A 22,939-nucleotide genomic window follows, 5' to 3' on the forward strand; every position below is an offset into this window, starting at 1 on the left:
CATTAAATAATTCAGTAATCTATCAAATTGTGAGTACTATTCCTAAATTTGTGGATGTTAATTGAATTATTTCATTTGATTCTCACATTATCTTTTCTTATGTGTTGATTACACGAATCCACATATTAGAACAGAAGTCCACAGAGCTAGAAAGTGGGAGAGTCTGCAGCCTTTTAATGCTGTCATTTTCTTCCCATTCTCCTCCGTGTACGTGAGTCCTCGATGCATCAGTCACCTTGATGGCAACAAGCAACCACTGCAACCATCCCTGCTTCCTGCTGGAAGCCATCTGGCTCTAACTGTCTATAACTGAATGAAGGAATAGATTAATTCACCAGTGGCTATCTGAATGTTCACAACAAACTATGTACCTATTTATTTGCTAGTATTAGGGTAGAAAACCAGACTGTCATGCAAATAACATTCTAAATTAATAGGAACCTATTCACTAAATGTTTTATTGTCCATCTATCCTCTTGGGCATGCTAGCAAGCACTCGTCGGTTAAAACGCTGATCAGAATCATACAATAGTTCACTTCTGAGTCAGCAGTCGATAAGTATTTGTTGAATAGTGTATTAATTGATACTCATAGAGATGCAATTCGGTGCTTAAAAACTTGTTTTACTCCTATACTTACACACAGGAGAGACTATTCATTAATGTATGACTCAGCAAATTGTTTCCGTGTCTCTGTTTCACCATTTGTAAAATAGGATAAGAATGGTGTCATTGCAAAGATTGTAGAATTATTCGATCAATTCATATATTTTTAAGTATTTAGAGTAATTGCAGAAGTCTAACAACTTTCAGTTGATATCAGAAGGATGGCACAGCGTACTTGGTGCCGTGCTGCTGACCACGAGATCAGCGGTTAGAAATGACCAGCTACTCTGCGGGAGGAAGACCAGCCTTTGTGCTCCTGTCAAGAGCCACACCCCGGAAACCAAAGGGGCAGCATTACTCTGTCCTTTAGATCAGGGTTCGGCAAACTTTGAAGATCCAAGAGTCTATCTAGTAAAAAATTATCTGAGAGCCACACATATATTTTAGAAACAAATAAAATCACCACCATCTGAATAATATCATTTACTTTGTTTCAATTATACTTCAGAGCCACATGCACGTACTGAAAGAGTCACTAGGAGTCAGCCTTGACTCGGCACTGAGGGCAGTGTTTCCTTTGTGCGTCACAGGGAGCTCACGTTGTCAAAACTAACACTGAAGTTAGAATCACAATAGAGGTAGTGATTGATAGAATGAGTGATGAGAGAGATATCCATTCATAAATTATGTGACTTTCAGTATGATTTTTAACTTTGCTAAGCCAAAGTTTGCACAACAATTCCAAAAATTATCATCCTACTTATGGGGAAAACATTACTGTAAGGCTTAACTAAGGGAAAAAAATCAGCCATTGATTAATTCATTCATGACTTGTTTATTATATGGAAAATATGATAAATAGTAATTACTAGCCTACATGCTGGAATGTAAAACTCCCAAACCAAACTCACAGCCATCACGGCAATTGTGACTCACAGCATCCCTATGTAGTTGAGCAGGGTAGAATTGCCCCTGTGGCTTTCCCAGGTTATGCATATTTATGGGAAAAGAAAGTCTGACTGAGCAACAGATGGATTTGGACGACTGACTTTGGGATTAACAACCCACCTTATATACCCACGATGCCACCAGGGCTCCTTTGGAATGTAAAGTAAAGAGGTTTTCAGTGTTTTATGAATGTTTTCTCAACTATGAAGATCTATTTTTCTATATTAAGTCTGGGTTTGGCAGGGTGGGAATGAGTTGTCCTGTAGTATATTAGGCAAATCTTGAAGGCTTGTTTCTATATTGGCAGCGGCAGGGATTGTTTCTTTTTGAAGTTTAGCTTTTTCACACAGTTTTGTCTGTGTGATATCTCTGAGACTCTTCAAAAATGCCCCAGTACATATCTAAGGACTCAAGTTGGTTGGTGGGTTGGTGCTCACGAGAGTGAAATGGAATTTGTTGATGAGGCTAGGCGGAAGCGTAAGGTAACCTCTATTTAGTTTTCACTTTCGGAAGATCAAATTTTGCTTTGCTGGTAACGTGATAAAACTTGACCTTTAATCAGTGACTCCAAGCAGCCAGGAGCAAAGAAAGGAAAAAACGAGCAAGCAGTGAGATAAGACAAACATACTTTCTGGATATCTGTCTAGATTTTTTAACAATATAACTTCAAAAAACGTACATCTCAGATTTTTTCAGAGCCTGGGATGTCTCAACTTTTTAAAATTTCTGAAATGGCCATTTCAGGTATTGTTTAGGAATCTCAGAGCTTCAAAACTGATCCTTGCTGTTCCATTTTCTCCCAGTCCCCTTAACTATTTACCTACCCATATCTGTTTTCCTTCAGCAGTGCTATTGTCAAGCATGCAAACACCTGGCTATCTGGAGATAGAATGGAGGAAGGTATGTATACTAGAGCAAAAGGTGTAGGGTGGGATTATGGGAGTACGAGAAGCACCTACCCAACAGAGACGGCAAGAATTTTCATGACTCATAGGCTTCTCACTAACCCACCCAGCAGCGGCACTAGGTTAAGCCCCACAAGTTAGCTATGCAACTGATATTTTATAACCCTTAACTCTCAAGTCCACACCTTCCCCCATTTGTGTGATGCCTTTCTAGGGGGAAAAAATAGTGTAAAAACAGCAAGTATGATGAGATATTGACAAAAGACAGGGGATTTCTATTTATAGCAGTTTTATGACTTAGAGCCATACATTTGGACAGGTCTTCTCAGACCACATGTTGAACTAGGGGACTGCCTGATGCTGCGGAAGGAAAGCCTGGGGAGGACCATGAGGTGCACGGGAGGACGAACAGAGCCAAGTAAACTGGTTCACTAGTACTTTTATTGTCTCGTGGTCATGCAAAGATTGTATCTTCAGTGACTCAGGAGGCTTCCTTATTTGACAAAAGGGAAGGTGTCAAACCCAAAGAACTTCAGTGGGATCAGCTATGATTGTTTCAGTCCAAGATTCCTACAAAGGTCAAAGCAGAAGCATTGGTCTTTCTACATTTCGCATTTCTTTGAGAACTGAAGGCCAATATAAAAAAGGGTTGCTTAACTTTTCTCCCTGTCACATTTTAACAGCCCTCCAGGGAGAAGGGACTTGAGGTAACTTGTTAAATGCAAATATGGCACGTGTCCTGTGCATTTAAATGTATGCAACATTCTGCAAAATTACCTAGAGGTTTGCCTTCCAAATTGCATATGAGTAATATTTTAAAGAGGTCAGCTACAAGTGACCCCCCCACTTTTTTTAAAGGAGATTGTATAAATTGGCTTTGTACTTTTTAACTCTGTGCAGAAATTGATATCAAATAATGAAATGTATCATTTTCTACATGAGAGTTTACTGACGCGTCCCTATGAGTTGCACTTGACTTAATGGTAGACAGCAACATCCAATGTATTACTATGTTAATGTTATGTGTTATCTTAGTCATCGAACTTTCTTCCATTTATTAATTTTCCAAAATCAATCTCTTATATATTCAATAGGTCATCAGTTTGTTTGCTTATTGGGATTTCATTCGGTTTTCTCTAGCACTACACTTCTCCCAATTGACCCCTTTTCCTTTGGCATTGCGTACTCCTCAAGGAATGGAGGGAATGCTTTGTCATAATGCTATGGGAGCAATTCCCTACTAGTATCCCTACAATAAGAATCCTCCAGATTCTCTGGGAATTGCCGAATTGCCAAATGAAATGTTTGAAATAAAAGACACAGCCCTAGAAAAGCCCACTTATCCATTCCAAGAAATTTTAAAGACCACTACCTGGCCAACCAACTGAAAAATATCCATAGCCATGTCTCCTTCAAAGAAAGCTGATCAAACAGAATAAAGAAATTATTGAAAGTATCATTAATATCACATCCAAGCAAAATTTATTGTATTGAGGATAATTCAAAAGTTGTTTCAGCTGTACATCAACAGGAATGGCCAGAAACTCCAGCCAGATTCAGAGGGATATCATTGTTAAAGTCAGATGAATATTGCCTGGAAGCAGATAATATCATAAAGTTGTTTACCAGTGTTTCAGTGACTATAAAAAGGCATTCTGCTGCATGGATCATAACACATTGCTCATAACATCGCTAAGAATGGAAATTTTAGGACACTTAATTGTGCTTACACGAAACCTGCACATAGACCAAGAAGCAGTTATTTGAGCAAAACAATGGGATAATTCTTATTTTAAAATCAGTAAAGGTGTGTGTCAGAGTTGTACCCTGTTGAGACAGGGAACATATGAGAAATTGATCTTTTCTCATGACTCCTTAGAATGAGGAAACAACAATCAGAAAATTTAGCCTATGTTTTTCTCAAAGGAGATATGATGTCTCTCTTGCTGCAAGAAACTGGGAGAGGCTATAACTCATTCCAGTTTCTCATAAATCTGTTTGTCAAGTTTAACTGCTGAGTGACCTTCCAAACCTGGAGCCCAAAGCCTGACCTCTCTGCTTGGTCATAACATGGTACCATCCCACAATGAGACTTACTCACCAGTCCCATAAGCATTTGTGATGAAATCCATCATTCCAGGACTTCTGAATGTGCATGTGTTTAGCATAACCATTCCTAAATGACCCACTTCCTTAAAAGCCCCACCTACTTTATGAACAGACACACACACTCCTACTCCTTTGATCCTTTATAAACCTAGATGATGCTTTCGTTTGGGGTGACATGGGTAAGCATCAGACAGGTCATCTTTGTCACCATCTGCAAGCCACTCCTTTAATAAACCTTTGCTTGTGCGGAAAGCGCTTGCTTCCCCTGAAAATCTTCAGTCAGTAGAAGGCAAGGTCCCTTCTTTATAGAGTTGGTCTGAGAGCAGAGTAGCCCAGTGCAATTTCACCATGCTTCTTCAATCTTTATGCTGAGGAAATAATATGAGAAACAGGGTTTAATGACGAGAATTACAGTATCAGAATTGGAGGAAGGCTCATTAGGCACTTGTGATATGCAAGTGAAAAACTTGCTTGTTGCTGAAAGTACAAGGGACTTGAAACAGTGATTGATGAAGATAATAGATGATAGCCTTCACTATGGATTATATCTCAGCATAGAAAATGAAACAAAAAATCCTCAAAATAATGGCCAAAAATAACATAGAGGTAAGATTGTGTCATCACGAATTTAATTTTATTTGGATCTATAATGAAGGTCCACAGAAGTAGCAGTCGCATAATCAAATGATGTAATTCATTGGACAAATCTGCTTCAAAAGATGTCTTTAAAGTGTGGAAGAAAGCTAAGAAAGAAGTCACTGTGAAGACTAAGGTGAACAGACCCAAGCCATGTTTTTCCAATCAGTTCTTTTGTATGTAAGGATCCATGGTGGTGTGGTGGAGCTAAGCCCTGAGTTGCTAACCACAGGTTTGTGGTTCAAATCCCACTTCACAGGATAGGATGAAACTATCTACTCCCATAAATATTTAAAGTCTCAGAAACCCAAAGCAGCAGTTCTACTCTGACCTACAAGGTAACTACAACTCAGGATCAGTTCAATGGCAGCAAGTGAGCGAGTCATACGAATGCGAAAGCTGGCCAGTGATTAAGGCAGATCAAAGAGAATTGATGTCTTTGAAATATGGTGTTGGCAAAGAATAATGGATACATCAAGGACTGCCAGGAAAATGAACACATCAGTCTTGAAATTGAACCAGAATGCTTCTCATAAATGAGGCTGATGAGACCATGTCTCATGTTTTCAATGTTTCAATAGGAGGGACAAGTCCCTGCTAAAAGAACTCATGCTTGGTAAAGCAGAAGAACACAAAAAATAGAAAAAACTTCAACAAGATAGATTTGCACACTGACTGTAAAGTGTGCTCAGACAGGAATGGTTGTACAGATGGGCACAGGGTGGGTAGTTCCTCGTTACTCTGCAGGGTCACTATGTGTTGGAACCAACTTGGCAGCACCTACCAACAGCAGTACAGTTGTGGCAACACCACCACCCCTTCCCAACTCAAACCGCATAGAGCAGTGGTTCTGTCTGTGGGTCGTGACCCCTTTGGGGGGTCAAATGACCCTTTCACAGGGGTTTCCAGATTCATAACAGTAGCAAAATGACAGTTATGAAGTAGCAACAAAAATAATTTTATGGTTGGGGGGCGGTCACCACCACATGAGGAACTGAATTAAAGGATTGTGGCCTTAGGTTGAGAACCACTGCCATAGAGTCTTCTACACTATGAACTTAATTTTTCACATATGAAACCAAAAGAAATCTAAAAAACAAAACCAACGACCTATGTATGCATTATCTTCTATTATTCTCTCTATTTCACTTCCAGTTTTACCAGTCTTATATCAAATCTACTTCCCAAATATATTCTAAATATGACAACCATTCTTTATGTTTTCTAAACCACAGAAAAATCATAATATTGAGAACTCAAATAGGTTATAAAGAAGTCTTTAAATTCAACAAAGTATCTCTTACCTAAGAGTACAGTAACTCTCTGACTGTCATCCTATTTCCACCCTTTCCCCATAAACTGATTATTGATAATTTTAACAAGAATGAGCTTTATAAGCAAAGTTTTATAAAACAAAACCAAAAAAATCACTATCTATGAAAGGTTACAATACCTGTAGATCAAATGTCTTATGAAGTTCAACTTGCTCTTACATAATATAAAATCTCCCCATCTACTTTGATGTCTTAATAACATTTTTCATTTCACTCATTCAGTGTACACCAAATTCACTAAAATATTCATTCTTTCTGAATGAGAATCTTTGCATCAGTTATCTGTTCTACCAGAAACAATAATCTCTTTATCAATCTATTCTATCTCCTCAAATGTCACCTCCTTGGGGAGCTCATTTGTGACAATATAGTCTATAATTCACACCCAATATTAAATTTTTCATATTATTACTTATCATGAGCTTATCATACTGATTTGCCTAGTTATGTAGGCAGTTTTACAATGATACTGAACTTTTTCATCTAAGGATATGGAAACAAAGCTCCATCGAATCTCCCATCATTGATCCCTTCTCAGCAATAGTTATTCAGGAAATATTACACACATGATATGTGTTACATAGATGTGTTGATTTTTTCTTTATATTTACAATTAAAAATGATAAATCAAAATATTTTCTTTGGCCTTATTGGTGTAGTCTTGTTTTCTCATTCTTTATTGGTACTTTTCACTGATCAACTTAGGGCATATTTGCTGATTTATTTTTTCTTATTTTTCACCCCATCTAAATTCTCGTAAGTACACACACATTTTAAAAACATATGCATTTGTATATGTGCTGCCAAAATAAGCACAAACATATGCATTTCTAAGGAGGAAAATTTACAGGTGTCAGAATATATTTTCTGATATCTTAGTGTGACATTTCTCAAAATGCATTTCATTTTCTTTTTTAATTTTCCTCACAGCTAAAAAAAAAAAGCATTCCAAAATTGAATTCAGATAACTGTCTGTATAAGAATATCTATATTACTCCATCCATTAACTATCATTAAGTTTGTCAACAGCCTGTTTCAATTCAAACTTACTTTTCTCATTGTATTAACAGTAACCCGTACAGGAAAGCTCTGCCTTCTAAGTTCCATTTTCTAACTAGAGCTTCCAGAATTTTTTAGTCGGACTGAGAAAGTAATAGTTTTTACATAGCCTTACTTACTACGATCACTAAGAGTCAAAGCGGATAAGGTGACACTGGTTTTGTTGTTTGATTTTAGTGCAAGAAAAGGCTTGAATACTTTTCAAAATCGTACCTATCCAACCATAACTGCTAATTGTTTTCAACACTTTTAGGTAGTATGCTGAACTGGACTGATTCAACCTATCTAGCGAATGACCATAGCCAGTGCCTAAAATATAAGATATAGGGTTAGATAAAATTTTAGTTAAGTAACTTGAGTTTGAAACTCATTATTCTGGTCTGTCTTTTTGGAAAAGCAGAGATAAAATATAGAGATGCCAGGTTCATCTCTATATAATACTACCTATATTTCAAGTCACCCCAAATATGAAGGCATCCCTCATTTATGGGTAAAAAACAAAAACTGTTTGTTACCTTTAACCGTAACTCACTGAGTTAATCATAATACTTCATTGCCTAGTAAGCTTCAGCTTGTTCTAAAAGACAGTATATCCCTTGAAAAGAAGAATCTTGCTTTAAATGTCCCTTCTCTAGGGCCCAGTGCCAGAGTTACTAAAGACAGGCGCAGGCGTGTCTTCTCTGCACAAAGCTTACTCTACCCATCTTCTCACCTGATTAGTGATGCCAGCTAGCTGAAACTGGCACCCAGACCATTGGAGTTATCCACACCAACCAAAAAGTAGTGTGGTATTCATCATGTCTATAAAAATAGATAGCCTAAAGACTTAAATACCTGAGGACATCCATTGTTCTCTCTCTTGCTTCTGATCCCTGCTCTCTACCTGAAGCATTGGTCCTCTCCTGCTTGCCCCTGTCTCTGTGGGTTCCCGCAGCACAAGCTGCGGCTGTGGCACCAGAGCCCTTTAATTCTTTTCTTGCCAGATTCTGTTGTAGTTTGTCAGTGGCTCTGTTTTAAACTTAATTTTTTCTTCTTTTATGTAATATCGGCTCTCGTGGTCTTTATGCCTTTTAAGTTAGCTAATTCTCTGGCTTTAGACAAAGGGCCAGCTCTAACCTTTCATCTGGTTATCCTAAACTCCTTTCACTTTATCCTTTGATTTCCTGTTCCCTACAAACTTCACCTCCCTCAATAAATCCATTAATTAAAGACCTCACTCTGCCTCTTGTCTGTAAGACCTCTAACACCTTCTCTGCCTGCAATTTACCAAGTGACAGAGGATTATACACTTGTATTCAATATCTTTTCCTTGACATATTCAGCATTACACTGATCACCTTGTTCCATTAAAAATGATATCATGACCCAATTGCCCTTTTTCCCATATGGAGCTATGGATAAGGGCTTTCAGATGCTGCTGTCTTTTGAACCATGAACTCTCTGATCCACACTCCCCAGAAATTAACACCTTCCAACATTCTTATTTAAATGAGACTTTAATAATCATTAAAAAATATAAAAATCTAAAGGAATTGAGCTTTCTTTTAAAAATATAGCCTGTAATGTACTATGATATAGCTCCTTGAGAAGAGAAGTAACTATCACTCTTAGATTCACACACTAATAACCAGATTATTCAGGTTGATTTCAGTTATTTAATAAATAAAATATCCTTTGTATGAAACTTCTGCATAATAGTCGGATTTGTGATAAATTAGATAAGATACAATGGTAAATTTTTAAAAGGCATACATAATCTTCTTATATGCTTTTGGTTAAAAGAACACTGGCATTGATTTGTAGGATATTTTATGTAGATACCAGGGGGTACCCTCAAAAAAATGAATTTTTTTCAAAGCAATATATTTAATTGTTTTTATAAAACAACCTTATAATCTTCAAAGTACTATCCATTATGCATGATGCATTTGTCAAATCTTTGATTCCATTCTTGGAAACATTTTTCAAACTCATCAGTTTGTATAACTGACAGCACTTCCCTGTTTCTTCCTTCAGCTCTTCTATGCCATCAAATAACTGTCCTGTTATGTCTCTCTTCATTCATGGAAACAAAAGGAAGTCTCACAGAGCAAGGTCAAGCTAGTAAGGTGTGTGGGACAAGAGAGCTGTTTTTTTGCAAAAAAAAAAAAAAAGATGGTGCATTGAGATGGCTATGTGAACAGGTGCAATGTCATGCTGGCAAAACCAGTCCCCCAACAGCCACAAATCAGGCCTTTTTTGTTGCACACTGTTATGCAATCTTTTCAGAACCTCTAAATAGAAAGCTTGATTAACAGTATGACCTGCTAGAATGAACTCCACATGCATTATAAATAGTCAATTTCATCTGTTTGAGAAGTTGATAGATGTCCAGAATGAGGTTTGTCATCAATCGACATTTCACCTTTTATCAAACAAGAAAACCACTCGTACACTTGAGTTTTTCCCAAAGCGCTGTCCTTACTGCAAGCTGTCAACACCAAAACAGTTTCTGCGGTATTTTTCCTGAGCAGGAAAAAAAATTCCAAAGCTACACACTGATCTTTTAAATCAGCCATCACACAAAACAAGGTTCGAGCAAAATTGCTTTTGTGAAAAAAATTCACTGTGACCAGAAACAACCTTCCCAAGTCATGGCACTGGGTGCACGAACTCAGAGGGAGTTCCTAGATGCTCGCCTGCCAGGAAAAATGTCTGCACTGAAAGCTCTGCCCAGCAGAGCCCTTTTCTGTTTGTTTTGTTTTGTTTTTTGGGGGGGTATACCCCTCGTATATAAGGGGAATTAAAATGATATCTAGATATTAGTATTTTTAAATGAATACAGATAAAAAGTGGTGATTAACTTGAAATGGCTATAAATTTCTATCTCAATTGCTAATTTTATTTCAAATGTAATGGTAGTAAATTTTAATGGCTGACTACATCATGATGTGCCATGTACTTGATATCAAACCTATAATGTATTCTTTGAAACGCCATGGACATTTCATTGGTATGAATAGTTAAATGATTTCATTTCTAAGCGTTTTATAAATGGAGCCACAATTTTACTTATCAAGTTGCCTATTCTGTGGTTGCACTTTATGTGCATTACTGAATGAGTCATATACCTTTCAAGGTAGCTTTTATATATTTCTAGAATTTAGTGCAAGTCTCCCTAATGCCTTATTGTTTTTCAGTTACAAAGTACAGCGACTTATTATCACATGCATTAATGATACCAGTATGAATTGAAAAGATGACATGTAGTAATGGTCAATTCAACTGTACAGGCTTAGGCATGGATGACAGAGAGAACTATGATAAAATTTACAAACTAGAATTGACATGTGTGTATAAGAGGTGTAAGTAAAAATGATTAATCCTTAAGTTATTTAAATAGTTTTATACCTTAAATAGATAGTTTTGCCAATAACTTCTTCTTTTAATGCTACTTCTTAATAATTATAAATTCATAATTTAAATATGTGGAATTAATTAATTTTTCAATCTTCTGGTTGTTTTCTCATCATTTAGATTACTAATAACATTAATATAGTCTCCAATAGTATCTTCTACATAGGGTATAGTCTTATCTTTTTCATTATCACCTGTATTGTACATTAAAATTTTGTTTTTCACATTAGTATTTCTCCTTTCCCTTCTGAGACCTGCATTCAAATTCTACCATATAACATTTTTTTGTATAAGGGCCTGGATACTTTTTATTCACTCTATATTTTGCCATCGGACTTTTAATTCACACATAAATATAATTACTTTATTTGTAAATCTTGTAGACTCTTTGCCTTTTCTATTTTCTTTTTCAGAAAATTTGTTTATTTTAGGTCTCTGAATTTTAAAAAAATATTTCAGGATCACCTTGCCCAAATCCATGGAAATAATCCTGGAATTTAGCAGCTCAGGTTTCCATTGAATATTAGGTATTCAAAATTTTCATGGAAAATGTGTATTATGGAAAATACATATGCTTTGTTTTCATTTTTATTTTGCATTAAATAGACTCATACCAACTTGTTATAACATGTCTGAACAGAATCTAGTTTGAGGCACTAAAAAGGTTATTACGACATCTGTTTGACAAGAGTTCCTACCAAAACAAGATGTAGTCCTTTAAAGCTGAAGGAGAACTGAATCTCAAACCTGTGATTTGGTAGAGGCTTTGGTGAAAGAAGGGCAAAATCACTGGTGCTTTACTGAAAGATTATGAGAAAAATTCCCAAAGAAACCAACACTTTACAAATTAATAAGCTATTGTCTAAAGCAGCAGTTCTCAACCTGTGGATCATGACTCCTTTGGGGGTCCAACGATCTTTCACAGGGGTCGCCTGATCCATCAGTAGCAAAATGACAGTTATGAAGTAGCAACAAAAATAATTTTATGGTTGGGGGGGTCACCACAACATGAGGAATTGTATTAAAGGGTCACATCATTAGGAAGGTTGAGAACCACTGGTCTAAAGGGACAAGGTTACATTGAAGATGGAGCCTACAGGTCATCCATATCAATTGATATTCCCATATCAATTTTCATAAAACGATAAGTATTTCCCTTGCCCCAATTGAAAAGGATCTACAAAAGATATCCAATACCATAGACATCTCAACTGGTTTAGTTTACATAAGTCTGACTGAGAAGTTAAAATTATGTAAACTTTCTGGGTGTCCAAACTGCTGTGCCCAGATCAGTAGCAGACAAGAGCAGAGGTTTAAATGGAAAATCTTTAAAATTGAAGTCACTATCCTAAATCAATTTTTGAAAGAACTGTGACAGGAGATTAAAAATAGGTAGACCAGCATTATTCTGAAGCAATGCACAATTAAAATAAGAGCTATTGTATGGCTACCTATGCAGTATAGAGGTGGTTGAATCAACACAAAAAATGATATGTCCATAAACAAAGGTCATAGCAACATTTTTTGCTTAATTTTTATACCAAGAATATTGAAAATATCGTACACTGACAAAAGGACAAACAAAACTGTCTTGAAAGAAGTAAGGCCACAGGGTTTCATAGAGACAAGATGACTAGACTTTGTCTTACATACTTTGGACACATTATCAGGAATGACCAATTCCTTCAGAAAGCCATCATACTAGGTATAGTAGAGGGGCGACCAAAAAGAGGAAGGCGCTCAAGGAGACCAATTGACATTGTGGCTGCAACAACAGGATCAAAGGAAGGATGTGAGGGTGGTGCAGGCCCACGTAGTGACTTGTTCTGTTGTGAGTAGCGGCAGAACTGACTGGATGGCACCTAACAACAACTACAGGTATTTTACTTGGTTTTGTTTTTTTAATCAATGACATAGAATGATAACATTAGCTTATTATAAGAATGCTTTGAGAAAGTTAGCCAAAACTTTAGCAGAAAGATGTCTAGGAAAGTCAGCCAGAAAGTCTTTCTCCACTAAAACAGTACTCCTGCTCATAAAAGAAGGTCAAGTTTGTGACTCTCTATGGGAAATCTCAAAAAATATCTTTAAAACATCACCCAATTTCTTCAGTTAATTATTTAAAAAAGACTCCATTAGAGTAAATAATTGCTCAGGATCCTCATTTCTTTAACTAAAACCACAAAACAAAAACAAAAAAACCCATTGCCAGAGAGTTAACATTAATAAAAAGCAACCCTATAGAATAGTGGTTCTCAACCTGTGGGTAGCGACCCCTTTGGGGTTGAATGACCCTTTCACAGGGGTCATCTAAGACCATTGAAAAACACTTATTTCCAATGGTCTTAGGAACCGAGACACTGCTCCTCTATCCATCTCCAGGTGGGTCCACCCACATGCAGATACACCCACGTAGAGTACCTGGTGTGAAGACTGTTATCCATGCTACACCATGCTTCAAGACAAAATTTCATTTATTTGTAATTAGAAATAAATATTTCACAATACATAATTACATATTGTTTTATGATGAATCACTATGATTTAACTATGTTCAATTTGTAACAATGAAAATACATCCTGTGATACATATGGTAGCCAACTAAAAAGGAAGGGAAAAAAAATAAATGGGTAGCAGGACAACGGCACTAACTTACCCAAGGGGAGGGTATTGTTTATATCTCCACAAGGAAAGAGGGACCAGACTTCAACCAGGTGTTCCAAGATGTGAATGCAACATACCATACCAGCATGAAGCAGGGAATCAGTAGAGAGGTCTGAGGGGCCAGCCCCAATCTCAAATATGTGGTTGGTCGCCCCTCCCCCCAGAAGAACTGAAGCTACAATTCAGGGAGAGGGAAATGTCTGATCAGCACACAGGAGCAAATGAAGGGGGAGGAAGAGAGAGTGGAGCACATACTGGCCCACCAAGCCTTGAGGACATCACATCACCCCTGCCCAGAGCAGCCAATACACAGAGAAGACCAAATGGCTGGCCCCACTACAAGGCATGACATCCCTCAATGACTGAAAGCCCTACAGGGGATAACACTGGAGACACAGTGTGAAAATTGCACCCAATCTGGCCCCACCACATGGAGGTAAAACACCAAGGACATTCAACAAAACAGCAAGGGGAGCAGAGCAAGGATGTCCAGAGGGAATTCCAAAAATAAACTTTGGGGCCAGTGTATGGTACCCATCAGACTCGACCAGAAAACACTCCTAAAGGTCGACATACAGACCTTGAACTATTTACAGGCTTTTCTCTTTTTTTTTTTGTCATTGGTTTTTTTTGGTTGTTGTTTTGTTTTGTTTTCCTTTATTGCTTTGTTTTGCTCTGTCTTGTTTTTGTGCATATTATTATCTCTGCAGGTCTATCTAGATAAGATAAGTAGGATAAAAATCTGGAGAAGAAAACAGCAGACTGATATTTCCATGGGGACACGGGAGAGGGGGATGTGGGGGAAAGGAAATGGGTGTTAACAAATCCAGGGACAAGGGAACAAGTGATCCAAAATTGGTGGCAAGGAAGGTGTAAGAGGCCTGGTAGGAGTTGATCAAAGGCAATGTAACCAAGAGGAATTACTGAAACCCAAATGAAGGCTGAGCATGATTGTGGGACAAGAGGAAAGTAAAAGGAATAGAGGAAAGAACTAGGAGGCAAAGGACATTGATGGAGGTCTAAATACCGGCAGGCATATATGTAAATATATTTATATATGATGATGGGGAAATAGATCTATGTGCATATACTTATGGGTTTAGTATTAAGGTAGCAGATGGACATTGGACTTCTAATCAAGTACTCCCTCAATGCAAGGACAGTTTGTTCTATTAACCTGGCATTCCATGATGCCTACCTTCCCGACACTATCGCTGAAGACAGAGGGGCTGCATAAGCAAATGTGGTGAAGAAAGCTGATGGTGCCTGGCTATCAAAAGATATAGCAGCTGGGGTCTTAAAGGTTTGAAGACAAACAAGCAGCCAAATCAACAAAGCTGAGAAGCAACAAAGCCCACATGGAAGAAGCACACCAGCCTGTGTGATCACAAAGTGTCGATAGGATCAGGTATCAGGCATCAAAGAACAAAAAATCATATAATTGTGTATGAGGGGGAGTGTGGAGTAGAGACCCAAAGCTCATCTGCAGGCAACTGAACATCCCCTTACAGAAGGGTCATGGGGAGGAGACAAGCGAGTCAAGGTGCAGTATAGCAACAATGAAACATACAACTTTCCTATAGTTCTTTAATATTTCCTTCCCCGCCCCCAACTATCATGATCCCAATTCTACCTTAAAAATCTGGCTAGACCAGAGGATGTACACTGGTACAGATAGCAACTGGAAGCACAGGGAATCCAGGACAGATGATCCCTTCAGGACCAGTGGTGAGAGTGGCGATACTAGGAGGAGAAGGGGAAGGTGGCGTGGAAAGGGGGAACCGGTTACAAGGATCTACATATAACCCCCTCCCTGGGGGATTGACAACAGAAAAGTGGGTGAAGGAAGACATCGGACAGTGTAATATATGACAAAATAGTATTAATTTATAAATGATCAAGGGCTCATGAAGGAGGGGGCGGGTAGGGAGGGGAAAAATGAGCTGATACTAAGGACTCAAGTAGAAAGCAAATATTTTGAGAATGATGAGGGCAACAGATGTACAAATGTGCTTGACACAATGGACACATGTATGGATTGTGATAAGAGTTGTACAAGCCCCCAATAAAATGATTTTTTTATAAAGGAAATAAAATACATTCTGCATTTCAGATATTTATATGATAATTCATAACAGTAGCAAAATTACAGTTACGAAGTAACAAAGAAAATAATTTTATGGCTGGGGGGTCACCACAACATGAGGAACTGTATGAAAGGGTCACAGCATTAGAAAGGATTTGTTTATCAAGGATTTCTGAGACTAAATATATATGAGAATAGCCAGCCTCATCTTTCTCCCAAAATTACTAGTAAATTTGAAGTGCTGAATTTTTAGTCAAAAGACTGAAAAAGAATTGATGAATTTTTAACTTTCAAGATGTTTTACTTAAGAGCTTCAGCTTTTAGTTTACTTTAATGGCATGCAGATATCATTATTAATTCATGTATTATTTAAAAGAAGAGAAAAATTTGAATATTTTACACAGGGTTTTCTCCTCAGTTTGGAGAATAATTTCAAGTTTAATGCAAAGTTTCATGTTTTTGTTTTGTTTTACACTTTAGACTTTATTTTATGGAGTTTAAATCTTTTGTGACAAAAAAATGCTAACTAAATTAAAGAAGCTCCTATTTAAAAGTGGTCTTTTTATGGATTTATTCTTTCCCCCTCCTAAAACATTAATCTCTATCTAGGAAAGTTTTCTATTTGGACAATAGAAGGATTTTATGTGTTGGGCACCTCTCTAATCTAGTGATTCATATACATATCTTCCAGATATCCATTCATTGTGAAATGCCTCACAGAACTTATCCACACACACAAAAACGTGAGCAATGCTATAGTCATTCTGATTGCTTTGTCAGAAGCATATAAAGCATCTAATGAGATCCTGTGTTTGATGTTGTAGGTTTTTATTTGTTTGTTTGTTTTCAAAATGTGCTATAGGGTAGAGCTTGTCCTAAAAGTACTTTTTAGATCTTTTACCCCAATTCTGTTCAAGAACCAGAATAATTGTCTCTTGACTTTGACTGTGCCTGTAAGTTTCCTTCGCCATTAGGCTGCTGTCATTAAAACGCATAATTACAAAGGCTATCATGGTCTTAAAGTCTGGTAAGTAATGAGACTCCACCTCATAAAATGTTCATTTTAAGACAAATTACCATATTTTCAATAGGAAAAAAAACTCTTCACAAAATATATCTCCTGATCCTCTTCACCAAAGCCTTCTCTGGTTCATTCACTACTGCTGTTCATTAAAACAGCCTTTAGGACTTGTTCAGCGTCGACATGATTGTTTTCTGAATATGTTTTTTTTTTTTTTTAGCCTTAACCTAACACTAAGCAAGTTCCTTGTGGTGCTTGAAAAGATACAACAATAAAAGCAGACACCGTACATGATATGTCAGTGAGGTCAAAAGATGAGAGTAGCTCCATTTAGCTGTTGAGAAGGCACGGATCAAGCACAGGCATCTTTCCTGTGTATGATTTTACTCTTTCACTTGACTTGAGAAACAAGCAAAACAAAACAAAAAGGTTTTATTTTTTATCTTAGATAAAAACAAAGATAAACAAGCAAACATTTGAAAATATTTAAGTGTATCCTTTTTAAAAATTTAATGTATGATGCATGCTTTTATTTTTTTTTTACTCAAGCACCACAAAGATGTATGGATTACTGTAAAAATGCAGATTTTAGCCTTGTGAATCAAATAACTAGAACATAAGTGTTCCTTTCTCTTATTATCATTACCATCTGACTTTTATTTAAGCATTTTGTAAATGTGAATCAATAACAAGTAAAGAGCCAAACTTCAATTAAGATAAATTAGTTTAATCAGAATTACAGCGATTTTGTAATATGAATGTTTCCCACTTGAAAGATATAATTGTAAGCTTCCTACGAAATGTTTATTTATAAAGTGACAAGTAGAATTAAAAATATCATTGACTCACATGGCTAAAATGTATTGACAGGTGTTTTTATTTTGTTTTGATTTTTGCTTTCTTCCCTGACTCTCAACATCTTCCTCTTTCTGTTTAAAATGCCTTAGACAGGATTTGCAATTTCTGTCCACCTGAGAAGGAGGACCTGGAGTCTGATAGCATACAGAGCCTCAGGCAAGCCCTCACTCTAAAACAAGCTGCTTCAACTGTATCATCCATTTAACACTTCAGCTTTTTTTTTATGCATAAACTTCATTTTAGTCTGCTGTGTTAAATTCCTAAGCATCTACCTGATTGGGCATTGGTTTGGGATGAAACACTTAACATAGTTTGGACAAAACTAGTCTGTGCATAAGAGAGGTGAAAGCCCTTCTGCTTACAAACTCTTAAGAATGCTATTTGCTTGATAAAACTGAGGGTACAACATAATCTATAAAATACATCTGATAATAGTGGAAGCTTTCCCAACAGGTGGTCCTTAGATTACATGATTGACATGCAGTGCCAAGGAGAGCTACAGCTATGCGGCGAAATTATGCAGTTGTTTGTTGGGAGATGCCATCAAGTTGGTTCTGACCTGTACAAAACAGGACACAACAGTGCCTGGCCAGGCTGGCTTCTAACAACCACTGCTGTATCTGAGCCCGCTGTTGCAGCCCTCATCCTCATTCACAGTGCCAAGGTCCTGCCTCCTGTTCACTGACCCTGTACTTTACTGAGGATGATGTCCTTCTCCTGGTACTTGTCTTCCTGGTGATTACATGTACACAGTGCATTCTGGCTCTGCTTCTACCAAGACAAACTTATTTGCTCTTCATCGATCCTTGGTATATCCAATATTCTTTACCAACACAGTAATTCAAATGCACCAAGTTTTCCAAACTTCTTTATTCATTGCTCAACTTGTGCATGTATATGAGGCAACTAAAAATACCATGGCTTGAGTCATATGAACCTTAGAACTCAAAGTGAATTTTTTCAGGTCAATCTATAACAGATTTGTCCAAAACACTATAATGTTTTATTTATTGATTGATGTTTCCATGGGGATGGGTTGTGGATCCAAGTAAAATGAAAGCTGTGATAATTTACTTAGTTTCTCTGTTTATCATGATGGTGCTTATTGGTCTACTTGTGAGAATTTTACATTGAAATTCAATCCATAGTTAAGACAGTACTCTTTAATCTATTTTCCCCCTAAACCATTTTCTTAGGAGCTAATACAGATATCATATTGTTCCATAGTTCAATCACATCAAGCAATATTGTACTATTGCTACCACAATCGGTTTCAAAACATTTCCTCCTTCTTGAACTTCTTGATATCAGCTCCCCTTTATCCCACCTCCCACCCCCGCCACTGTACCTCTCCTGCATCTTAATTCTATTTGCCGGCTCTATAGGTTCACCAACCCTGTGTTTCCTCTACTGAGAAGCACAAAATCATATAACAGAGGGTCAGTGTCAAGAAGAGCCATGATGTAAGAACTAACTGCTCTTACATTGGAGCTAGGATTTAGTGGGAGCCCCAAACCCATTCTTGGATCTATATATATTTTTAACTGCCTTTGGTTCCCTTTAATGACCTCCTTGTTAATTTGGGGGAGAGCGTCTTATGGTGTATCTCCCTAGAACATACAGATCTTCAGTTAATATGGTCATTAATTAGCCCGTGGCATTATTTAAAAACAAAACAAAACACTGTTGAGAGAGGGTTATTGGGCAAATCTTCTTAATTCCTTCAATTCCTTAAGTCTTAAATCCTTTAAATCTGTCTGTTTTCACTTTCAGCAAATAAGGGTATGTCATCTGAATATCACAAAAGGTTGCCAATGTGTCTTCCTCCAATCTTGTTTCCATGTCCTTCTTCATGAAATGTTAGACTTAAAATTTCCGATAATTTGCTGAACACAGATATTGAACAATATGGTGAAAGCATATAGCCCTAACACATGTGCTTCCTGATGTTAAACCAGACAGCATCCCCTCGTTCTGCTCCAACAAATTCCTCTTGTTCTATGATAGGAGGTTCCCGATGAACACTTTCACTGCTCAAAGATGGCAAATATCTTTTGGATATTCCCTGCCTTCAGCCAAGATCCAGCTGACATCAGCCATGAAATTCCTTGTTCCATACTTTCTTTTAAATACCAATTTCTTATATTTTTAATACTCCAACTATTTATTTGAATATAATATTAACAATGTTTAATAGTTTCTATATTCTAATGGATCTCCTTTCCTTGAAACGGACACCAAATATGAATCTCTTATAGTCAGGCTTCCATATTACTTGACATGAATGAGTGAGTGTTTCCACTGTTGTCTCCAATTGTTAGACATTTTCAATTTTGGAAGTGTTGTTTTTTAACTAATGCCTTCAGTGAAGTTTGGGTTTCTTCCTTCAATACCATCAATTGTTCATCATATATTACCTGTTAAAATGGTTGAAAGTCAATCAATTCTTTTTGGTACAGAGACTCTGTGCATTTCTTCTGTTTTCTTTGTGTGATTCCTGTTTTTTGACCAATATTTTCCTCATAGACTTCTGCATTGCAAATTTAAACTTGATGTTTCCTTCCTTTCTTTCAGCCTGTTCTTCCATTATGATTTTCTAACTCAAAATCTTTAAATAGTTCATTATGATACATTGCGTTGTCTTTTCGAGACACCCTTTGAATTATAGTGTTCTCTTCTTTGACTTGGACGATTTATTACTTCCATTTGCTTTAGCAACTCTACATTCAGGCGATCGTTTTAGAGTTTCTTCTGTATCCACTTTAGTCTCTCCTTTCTGTTCTTTTTCTTTTTGAAGACTTTTGCTCACTATGTATAATGCTATTGATATCATCCCACAACTTGACTGCTCTTTGGTCATTAATGTTCAATGTGTCTCATCTGATTTTGAGATACCTCTAAATTCAGTTGGAATAGATGCAATTTCAAACTTTGGCTCTTGTGAATTTGTTTTAATTTTCTTTTCCTTTAACCTGAACTTCAACTTGGAGTAGATGTCCTTAAGCATTTGAATATCCATTCCACAGCTGAACTTAGTCTTGTTCTGAATGATTATATTGAGTTTCTATCTCCTTTACTTTCACAGTATAATCAATTTGAACTTATGAACCCTATCTCTTGTGATTCTTGTGCATAGTCACCAATAAAGCTATTGAAAGGGTTATTTTAATCGAGTAGATGATCAGTCTTTGCACTATTCTATCATGTGATCTTGCCTTATGGATACTGTCCTGAGAGCGACAGCATTGTACTCAGGTTAGATCTTTCTGGTGAATTTTTTAAAATCAATTCCATTTCATTTTGAGGGCTTTCTATCATCTTAAATTGATATTTCATGCTTTCCATCATTGGTTTTTTAATGACCATGTACAGCAGTTTTCTCTCATTCAGAGTCAGGTTAAATTGGCAATTGGATGTTCCAACAGCTATAGTCCATCTACAATTGACCCATACATAGGGTCAATTCTGTTTTGAGGAAGCAACTCTTCCACAGTTGGATTTGGATTACTACGAACCTCACAGGATCAGCTTCTAGCGATAGAGCAGACAATGTGCCGGGGCTACAGGATTTCCCCTGGCCATTTATCTTTAGAAGAAGATGACCAGACCCTCCTTTCTAGTCTGTCGTAATCTGGAAGGACCACTGACATCTGTCTATTATGGGTGAGTCTGTTTGTGAATCTCTGAAACTCTGGTGGTATATTTTCAGCATACCAGCAGCATGCAAGCCACCACGGTATGACAAACTAATGCATGTATAAGTAGCTGATGGAAATTATACATTTAATTTTTTTTATAAAGGGATAAAAATGCTTGACTTCTTTTGAAAAGGAGTATCAGTAATTATCTGAAGGATAAATATGGAGTCTCATAGTGGATTTAATTGGGAGGAGGTATTTTTGGTCCTGGCTCAGTTTTCTCGGGTTCTTTAGATGTCTTTGACCCAGGGATGACTTGATAAACAAACTGTGCAGTTGCCTAGGGCACCGTGTTTGGTTTAAGACGCAGCTCCCGATGTCTTGCAGTTCTTAACACTTTTTGAAAAATGAGATTCCACGCTGTCATTTTGAACTGGGTCCTGCACATTGTGCAGCTTGTCTTTCTTCTTTTCTACAGTAAAAACATTTTTATTCTTTAATCAAGTAATTTATAAAATGTATCAGTTGAAACAAAATTTATCCTAAACCATGGTTTGACAACTGAGTTCATGAGCAAGTTAGATTCTCATAACTTCTTTTTACCTTGTACAAACAAAATTGACTAAGTATCATTCTACTCAAAATCACATTTAAAACAATCTATAATAAACCCACAGTTTACTTAGCAAAAGATGGGATTTAATGTTATTTAAACATGATAGTTTTTAAACCCTGCTTTCTAAAAAAATAAGCACATAAGGCCAGTAGCAAGACAGTTTATTGCTAGGCATTTTTTATTCTTAAAAGAAATCTCAACAAATAAAATATATTTGTTTTAAATGACAAGCAATATAGTGAGGGCTAATACAACTAGCCTGTTTGAAAATGATAAGCTTTGGTGTTGTGGGTTGTTTTAGTAGATAGTATCTATGAAGTTGGTTCCACTTCAGAAATATCTAACAGAATAAAATATTGCCAGATCCTCTACTTAATCTTTGATATGCTTAAGCCCATTGGAGCTACATTCTCAATTCATCTCAGGAACAATGTCCCTACTTGTAACTCACCCTTGACCAAACATGGCATCCTTTGCTAGTGATTGCTTTTGACTATGGCACATCCAAATTAAGGCACATGCAGATTTGTCTTCCTTGAGTTTAAGGAGCATTCTAATTGTATTTTTTTCTAAAATCAATTGGATATAGCTAGTTAACCCAATTCAGATAAAATATTGATTTAGTATTGTGTTAGGGTTCTCTAGAGAGACAAAACAAAATTGCTAACAATTTTTTATATATTTATACAGATAGAAAGATAGATAACATGAGAAATAAACAGTTAATTAAATTGTAAAGCAGTACAAATGGCTCAGTGGAACTCAGTCCCGTGAGACAGTTGTGAGACACTAGCGGTCCTTCAAGTCTTCATGGCTGCTGGGTAGTCCTCTGTAGAGCAATACAGGCAGGATATCTGGGCACAGGCAGCAAACAACAAGGCAGGTCATCAACAGTCAGCCAGATGACAGGGTCTGACAGTCCCCAGCTCAAGAGATGTAAATTCCAATGGTGTGGCGAAGCAGGTCTTGAAGGAACCTCAAATTACAGCCACACAGTCCATGGGTTAGGTGTCCCACAGGTAGTGTAGCTTGCAAATAGGGTCACAGAACAAGCAAGGCAGCC

The sequence above is a fragment of the Echinops telfairi genome, unplaced genomic scaffold (genome assembly GCF_000313985.2).
Source record: "Echinops telfairi isolate 266 unplaced genomic scaffold, ASM31398v2 ScPeMD7_70;HRSCAF=299, whole genome shotgun sequence".
NCBI lineage: Eukaryota > Metazoa > Chordata > Mammalia > Afrosoricida > Tenrecidae > Echinops > Echinops telfairi.